At 36.6% G+C, this 8,706-nt stretch overlaps 1 pseudogene; it reads right to left on the bottom strand.

Moving 5' to 3' along the window:
* Positions 1–4,106: 4,106 nt before the first annotated feature.
* Positions 4,107–8,446, bottom strand: LOC127194118 (proliferation-associated protein 2G4-like; annotated as a pseudogene).
* Between the last annotated feature and the right edge of the window lie 260 nt (positions 8,447–8,706).

The following is an 8,706-nucleotide window of genomic DNA, read 5'->3' as shown; positions in this document are numbered from 1 at the left end:
AGATGGATGATACGACAAAAAGTAGATTATTGAGTCTACTCCTCAACTTAGGGCCTTAATTGTTCCTCAAGAGGTTATTATTAATTAATCGGTATATAATTTTGTATAGTGATGTAAAATAAGCTTTATTTTGATACATTGGTATAGGATTCAAATTTAAAATTATTCTTCACACACATTATATATATTTCTACTCTAATATGAGGTATTATATCCATACGACTCAAGTAGAATACAAGATTTACTTCCAATATTTTGAAAGTGGTATTGCAGGCTGCTTAGGATGTAAATTATATAAGTTAATTGTTGGTTAATCAAATCATAGTCATGTTAATTACTAGTCTAGTTGTATCACAAGAACATATATCATAGGTGTAACAGGTACATACGATTATATACATAGATCAGGTAAAATAGTTAGGTAAGGTCATCAAAAACCTCAGATTCTTATGGAAAATAGCATTTAAAGATGCTTTTTGTTTGCTTGTTTGTTTGTTTTAAGGATTCTTTGGAAATAATACAGGTTAATTCCTGGAAACAATCACCCCCTTCAAAGAAAGTGATGAACATTAAAGAACGTCCTTGTGGAGATGGCTTCAAATATGGCAAACCAGCTCTTAGGCAAAATGTCCTCATTTCTGCCACAGACAGAATTCTGCCTAAAAATAGGAGAGCTTGGATGTAGACACAGGTAATGGCCAAACTCTGCCCAGACAAGTTAAGTACGTCCTGAAAAATTCCTGCCTCACAAATATGTCTGTCAGATGTATTGGACCAGAAGGCTGAAGATGCTGCTACAGCGTTATAGAGAGTATTGGGTGACTGTTCAGGCAGCAAATTATTTCTGTCAGTTTTTTCTCTCTGGAAGCTACTAACCTGCACTTCCTCTTTGCTGAGGTAATACATTTTATTCCTTCCAAGTCTCTGATAGGGTTAAAAACCACATAGTTTAGTTTTACAAGTAAGCTTAACTTTTAGGGGTTAAGATATTTTTGTGTCTAGAGAGATGTTCTAATGTGATAGAGATGAAATATGATAGATATTGATTTGCATTCAGAAATTTAGACACACCAAGATAGGAACTATATTTTCTTCAAGGTTGCCAAATACAAATAGCCAAATCACTATGAATGTAACACTAATATACTTCCTGATTGTTTTGTGGTTCTTCTTGTTGTAGGTAGTTTATTTTATATATCTATAAGAATATAAATGTCTATGTAAACTAGAGACTGGAATTTATGAGGTCATAGGATTCTACCATATGCATGGAGAAGGAAGTCTAAGAAGCTGGTGATAATGAGCATGGCATGTGGGGATATACTTCAGTGATAATGAGGGCTTTAATTTTTTTGATATTTGATATGTTTAAATTTATGTATATGAGTTCCTTCCTGAATGGACATGTAGTCATATAATCAAATGCTGACTTCTGTACCTCCATCCCATATCTGGTTGCAATCCCTGCCCAGCTTTCTCTCCTTATCTCTCCTGGACCTCTACCTGTGCCTGAAACCCCTACTACTTCTAATTCTTTGTCCCTCATGCCTGGCAGTAAGTCGAATCCTGTTCTCTCCCTTGTTCAGCAGTTGGCTGTAAGCTGTTTTATTGTCATATCAGGGGACAATTTGGGAGCATTGTTCATACTACAATTGAGACAGGAGATTCTTAGAACAAGGAATGCAAGCAGATGTAAAGGGTACTGATTTATGCCTACATCTACGTTTGGGCATCTCATGCATGTAGTGCCTGTAGACCAGAATATGACATTGGATTAGTCTAGAGTTACAGACTACTGTTAACTGCCTTTGGGGCACTTTGAGTCAAATCCAGGTCATCTGGAAGAGCAGCCAGTGCGCTTAACCTCAAACCCTTCTCTAGAGCCCTGATCTCTGGAATATTGCTGTTAATATTATTTATATTTGCATTTGACTGCCAGTATAATTGTAGTACTCTACAAAACTACTGGTGTAGTTTTTTTGACAAATTCCTAAAAGTTGTCTCACATTAGAGACATTGCTGCTTTGCAAATTCTCATTAGTCTTTGATGATGCAGATTAGTAAAAATTATTGCATATTCTTTTAGGACTTCAGAATTTACAACATAATTCAAAAATCTTTATTACTTTGAGACTTTCAAGTCCATCTTTTAAAGTAATCTATTCATTGATTGACATAATTCTTTCATAATTCCACATATATAGTGCAGTTTAGCAATTCCCACAATGCTTGACATTTAAACAATATAAATATAGAAATCTTGTCTCATCACACTGTGCAGAGCTACAGAAACAGAGACCCCTGTCAACTACAGTATTAGAAAGGCAAACTATTGGTAGTATATAACACATGGGGTTGCTAAACTAAATGTCCAGCAACGTGGAGATTGTATTCTTTACTTTTCCCACCACTTTGACACAATACCTGAAAGAAGCACAAATTGAGACTATTCTTCATTTGGTACATGACATTGGAGGGCAGTCCCTACTACCAGATCTTAAAGGAAAGAACCACACTGCTTGCAAATCTGAGCTCTAGTCATCAAAGGCCTATAACAAGGACCAACTTCCTCGATATTTCATGACTTTCTAAGATAGCACTACCAGCTCACAAAGTGGGTGTTAAACACACAAATATTTAAGGAAAATGTCTAATTGAATCAGTAGTAGATTTAGTAAAATCTTCCTGACTTTTATTACTCTCCGTATACCATGGATCTACAAAGCATAACTTCATCATATGTCGAGGACCGTGTATATTTTGTTCAGCTAATTAAAATATATGAATAATCAAAAGAACTGTGACTAAAGGCTACCTGGAGATATAGTCTAAATTTCTATTGAGTAAGCCACAGGACTTGTTAAAATCTCCAATGTATACTTTGAGGTGGTCTGAATGGTACTAAGTGGTTCTAATGTTAAATACAAAGTTTTATATTTTTAAGAATGCCAAAATTATGTTTTACAGGTATGTTTATGTAAGTGGCCATATTCATGATAACAAATGAAGACTTGTTTTCTAAGACTTCATTAGTATATTTCAAATACATGAAATCACACATGGGAATTCCTTCTGATACTTACTCACTTTGTGTATGCAAGAATTAAGCCCCTGTGATTATGATGTGCCTGTGCCTTTAAAAGAAATTCTTCTATAGTAAGAATCAGCATATACAGACAAAAACTTCCTCTCAAGCTGGATTTATTTTTAGGTAAAACCACAGAATCAGAATCTAATCAGGCTTCCTGTTATAATGTAAAGTGGAAATATAAAGATGCCTGATTATTTTGTGTTAGGACCAACCGTTTCATTCTATCATCTGTCTTTTTCTATCACCTCCACTGTGATATCTTGGAATGGGGCTCCTGACATGTAATAGAAAACTTCAGCAGAAACATTAATATGTTCCTTAGTTCAAGTAGCTCATGTTATCACAGAAGCAAATGAAAAGTCTCCCGATCTTTTCATTTACTTCTACGACAACATGCTTTGAGAGGGAAGATTTTTGCCAGCTGTTTTAGTTTTAAATTATAGTGCCATGATTGGTTTCATTTCTGGGTCACCCATAGCAACCATTTCTTGTGAGCGCAAGACGAGCAATGAATGCATGGGTACTCCTCAAGACTTTAAATGCAAATGCTCCGAATTATTACCAAGAAGGGTTTGTTAGTAAGATCATGCAAATTGACATCCATGATTATTAATTTCTAGCTTTTTCCTTGTAGTTTTTATTTTATGTTTTATGAGCACATCCAAATTTATTTTGATGCCATGCCATTTTTAAAAACCTCTTAAGTTTGTGGGAAATTTGGTTCCCTGGGACAGAATTCAAGAGAGACATATTGTGACCTTTATCTACAAGCCCACAGCAGCAAGCCAAATTCATACCTTCTGTAAGCCAGTTTTCGTCAGTCTACTCCTCCTCTGGTTCACATTTTTCTTTCAGAGAAGGAAAGTCCAGTTATTTCAAAAAGTAAGGCAGGCCTGGTGGTACATGCTTTAATCCCAGCACTCAGGATTCAGAAGCAGGCTGCTTGCTGTGAATTCCAGAATAACCTAGTTTACATAGTGACCACCAGAACCTTAAGAGCTACATCGTGAAACTGTCAACACCCCGCTTTATTCTTTTCTAATGTTTCTCCACTGGTAGGCTTCTTTTCCTGAGTTTTATGCAGAAGTCCAGAGAAGAGTCTTTAACTCTGCATCATGGACCACTATCTCATATGTGTAGAGGTCATGCTTTACAGACCACTATCTCAGATGTGGAGAGGTCAGGCTTTAGAACCACTGGGCATGAGTAGAAGAATAGGAAGTTTAAATTGGGCAGCAATTCACCCTCCTCACAGAGAATACTAAAAGATTATTGTAACTCATGTTTGGAACACTCTACCATACCCATTCAAGCCTTCTTTTTTAAAATATATTGTATTAGTTTATTCATATTACATCTCAATTGTTATCCCATCCCTTGTATCCTCCCATTCCTCCCTCCCTCCTATTTTCCCCTTACTCCCCTGCCCTATGACTGTGACTGAGGGGGATTTCCTCCCCCTGTATATGCTCATAGGGTATTATCTCTCTTCTTGGTATCCTGCTATCCTTCCTTTGAGTGCCACCAGGCCTCCCCATCCAGGGGACATGGTCAAAAATGGGGCACCTGAGTTCGTGGGAATGTCAGACCCCACTCTCCACTCAAGTGTGGAGAATGTCCTGTCCACTGGGTAGATCTGGGTAGGGGTTCGAAGTTTATTGCAAGTATTGTCCTTGGCTGGTGCCATAGTTTGAGTAGGACCCCTGAGCCCAGATCTGCCCATCATAATGTTCTTCTTGTAGGTTTCTAGGACCCTTTGGATCCTTCTGTTTTGCCATTCTCCCATGCTTCTCTCACCTAGAGTCCCAATAGGATGTTCTCCCCTCTGTCCCACTTTCCTGGTAAGGGAAGACTTTCATGGGACATGCCCCTTGAGCCAGTGTGCAGATATAAGTGAGTATATACCAATTGACTCTTTCTGCTTCTGGCTTAACTCACTCATTATGATCATTTCTAGTTCAATCCATTTGTCCACAAATTTCGGGATTTCTTGTTTTTAATAGGTGAGTAGTATTCCATAGTGTAAATGTACCACAGTTTCTTTATCCATTCTTCTAATGAGGGACACTTAGGCTGTTTCCATGTTCTGGCTCCATTCAAGCCTTCTTATCTTCAACTGCTCTTGAAGAAAAAAAAGTAAGGCATAAAAACCTCTTTCTGCTTCCCTGAAAAAAAAATGCATGAAGATTTTATTTTTAGGCTATATTGTTTAGACAGGTTTTGTTTGTAAATGGTGGTTCTCTGTACTGTATTTTTGGCATCTCCTTCTACTTAGCTGCAGAGGATACCCACAGCATAAACTTCATGTACCTCAAATTCAGACTTTTTATGATATTCCTCCTGATCTGTAGGATACTGGATGATGGATTACATGCTACCTCAACTGGCATGAAATCATACATTTTATTGGCATGCAATCAAATGAGTGGATTATTTTATTCCAGGCTTCTGTAACTTAGGGATTCTGGGGTCCAAGGTTTGGGAAAATGTGGTCTCCCTTAGTGACAACTTCTTTCTAGCTTGTTACTTGTATTTCCTAAGTTATACCAACATTACAAAAGTGGAAGCCACATTAGCGATAATGCCAAAGTCCTTAAGGTCAATCTATACTAAGTCACCTTCTTTGACTATTTAATCTGAGTCACACTTCAATGAGAGGTGACATAGAGTTGTTTACTGAAATGCTGGTAGGAAAGGCAATAAATTTTAATTTACTTTTCTTTCTTGAAGATTTTCTCTGTCTCTTCCATAACCATGGTGTCACCTTTCTCCCATAGACTCAGTACTAACACATCTGACCTGAAAGCTCCTACCTAAGATCAAAACATACAGTTTTCAATGTTTCCGCTCCCTCGTCTTATACTTGGTCATGGGCAGGGCTCCATACTTGACACCACTACTTCACCTTCGCTTGCTTGTGCACAGCCTGTCTCACTTTCAAGCTACAAGCTATGGCAAAAGTCTCTTTAACCACGAGGAAAGCACTAGTATAAAAGCTAGTGGGAGGGCCAGTAGAGCGTTCCTTGTAACACTTTAAAATGTCCTTTAAAATTATCAAATCATCATATATGATGTATGCAACTCATAAGTTTTGTATAAATACCAAGAAAGTGTCAAAAAGAAGTAGAGATTGGCATTTTCCTCATCATTTGTCCCATTTTAAAGCTTCATTGTAGAATGACAAGTTTTCATGTCTGCCAATTTTTGTCAGTTTTCTTCTTCTTTTAGTTGTTATTATTTGTTAAGTTGTTGTTGCTGTTGCATATTACTTTCTCTGCCTCATTTTTTTGTCACACACACACAGTCCTTTGCTGGTATATAGGAGTCCTAGTCGATAAAAGTCTTCATTTTTAGTTCTGCTGCCCAAGATGTAGGTAAGAATCCACCCTAATATCTACGAGTGGTCTAGAGATTATCATTCACTTCAGCTAATGAATTTCTAGTCTTTTAGATCCCTTATCTCTTCATTATTCATTGGTATTATGAAAGGAGCTATGATGATTTTTCAAGTCATCGGAGCTATTTAATTATACAGTTGCAACTAATGATATGCCGTGTGGTACGATACTCAATTTTACCTTTGCTGCATAAACGTAACCATAGACAGCAGATAGATAAATGCATACTTGGCTTTGTTTCAACAAAACTAATCTTTACTTGGAGACACTTGAAAAAGAAGAGAGGATGATAGATTTATCTAATAAACTATAGTTTGTCCTAAGGATCATTTCTCAGAATATGAATTAGAATCAAGTGGAGGCTATGTAAACAAATTGCCAAAACCTAGACTTAGGGCTTTTTTCTTGGTAGTTATGGGTATCACTACAGAATTTGTCTGTTAAGGAAGTTCTTAGATAGTTCTCATTTGTTCTGATGACCACACTTTAAGAACATTGCATTTTGTTTCAGGAACAAACCAGCCAGGATTATTTTCAGCTGTGACGACTACTCAGCTTCCTTTTCAGCTATGAAAGCACTGTTGTCACATGAAAGCAGAAACAGATAAATTATAAATGGATATTGTGCTGCGTGTTTCTAAAACTGTTTACAAAAATAAGCAAGAGGCTAGATATGGTCTGTACAAACATAATCCAGTGACTCTTATGCTATAGGAAGAACTAATAAAATTATTAATATTATCATGAGGAATAAACTTCATTTTTCTATAAATATATGAGTACATATTGATAAAAACAAATTTTAAAGTGATTTAAAAAATGTTTATCAATATTCAATTAGGTGGAATTTTGTTAGACTTTACTACCTATGATGACCATGCGCAGTATGAAAAGAGAAAACTAACTGATGAAATGTTCATGCAAAATAAAAACATTATTCTTCTTATTGTTTCATCACTGATAGTTTCTGTGATCAAAATCTGTGTAGACAAGCTACTTTTCAGTTTTATCTATTTATTGAATTACCTTGATATATATAGTACTACAAAATGATATAATCTCACAATCCATTCCTGCTCTCTCTCTCTCTCTCTCTCTCGCTCTCTCTCTCTCTCTCTCTCTCTCTCTCTCTCTCTCTCTCTCCTCTCTCTCTCTCTCTCTCTCTCTCTCTCTCTCTCTCTCTCTCTCTCTCCTCCTCTCTCTCTCTCTCTCTCTCTCTCTCTAAATATATATAAATATATATATATGTGTGTGTGTGTGTGTGTGTATATAATTTTTACAGTGTTTAGTGGACCCTAGAGAATAACCTCTTGTGTAAATACATATTTAAATCTACTATCTCCTAAACTAGCTCAGAATTCTTTGGATAATTTTCCTATGGCATAGGTCATTTATCTATCAATTTACTTTGTTCTTAAGAATTTCAAGCATATATTCAATGTATGCTCACAGCACTTATCCAACCCTTATTTTTCACCCATGTCTGTTCTTCTCCTCCCTATATAATTCTCTCTTTCACATGAATGTCTGTTGGTTTTGTTTTTGTGACCCATTAATTTTAAACATGGCTGTCTGAATAACCGTTAGCTCTCTGTTAGCACCTACTTGGTCCAGAACAATTGGACCATTGTTTCCACAACTGGAAACAATAATTCCTCACTCCCAGAATCAACTCTCCCTTCCTGACTGTTTTCTGGCAGGCTTAATCTTGTGTGCATTTACACAAGTAGCCAGAGCTATTTACTGTGTATTAATGATTGGAATGGGTGTGTTGATTTTACAGAATGACATTCTATTACATTCACTCTGTCATTCACCTCTTACATGCCTCCTGCCTTCTTTTCTACAAAGTTCCATGAGTCACTGAAGGTGAAGTATAAGTATCTTGTTTAGGGCTACGTACACAAGTGCCACTTATCCTCTGCAGCCTTGTGACTCTGCATTTACTGCTGTTCATGGTTGTCTGTTTCCTTCACAGTACATGACGAAAAGATTACAATATTGATGGAACTTGGTAGACATGAGATGAGAGGTTTGTAACTGGATCACAAGGTTGGTAGTCACCTGTTATACCAATAGTACCTACATGATAAAGCTTTACTGTGAGGCAAGGCCTTTATATTAATTCCCTAATTCACCAAAAGTCATCACCCTAAAACCAACTTATCATGAGGTTATTTAGTCAGAGTATCTTCTACTCTTTTGTCTATGTAAATT

This window comes from Acomys russatus, chromosome 10 (assembly GCF_903995435.1).
Source record: "Acomys russatus chromosome 10, mAcoRus1.1, whole genome shotgun sequence".
In the NCBI taxonomy this organism is placed as follows: Eukaryota; Metazoa; Chordata; class Mammalia; order Rodentia; family Muridae; genus Acomys; species Acomys russatus.
The sequence above is the reverse complement of the archived record's forward strand: the minus strand, read 5'-3'. Positions and strand labels throughout refer to the sequence as shown.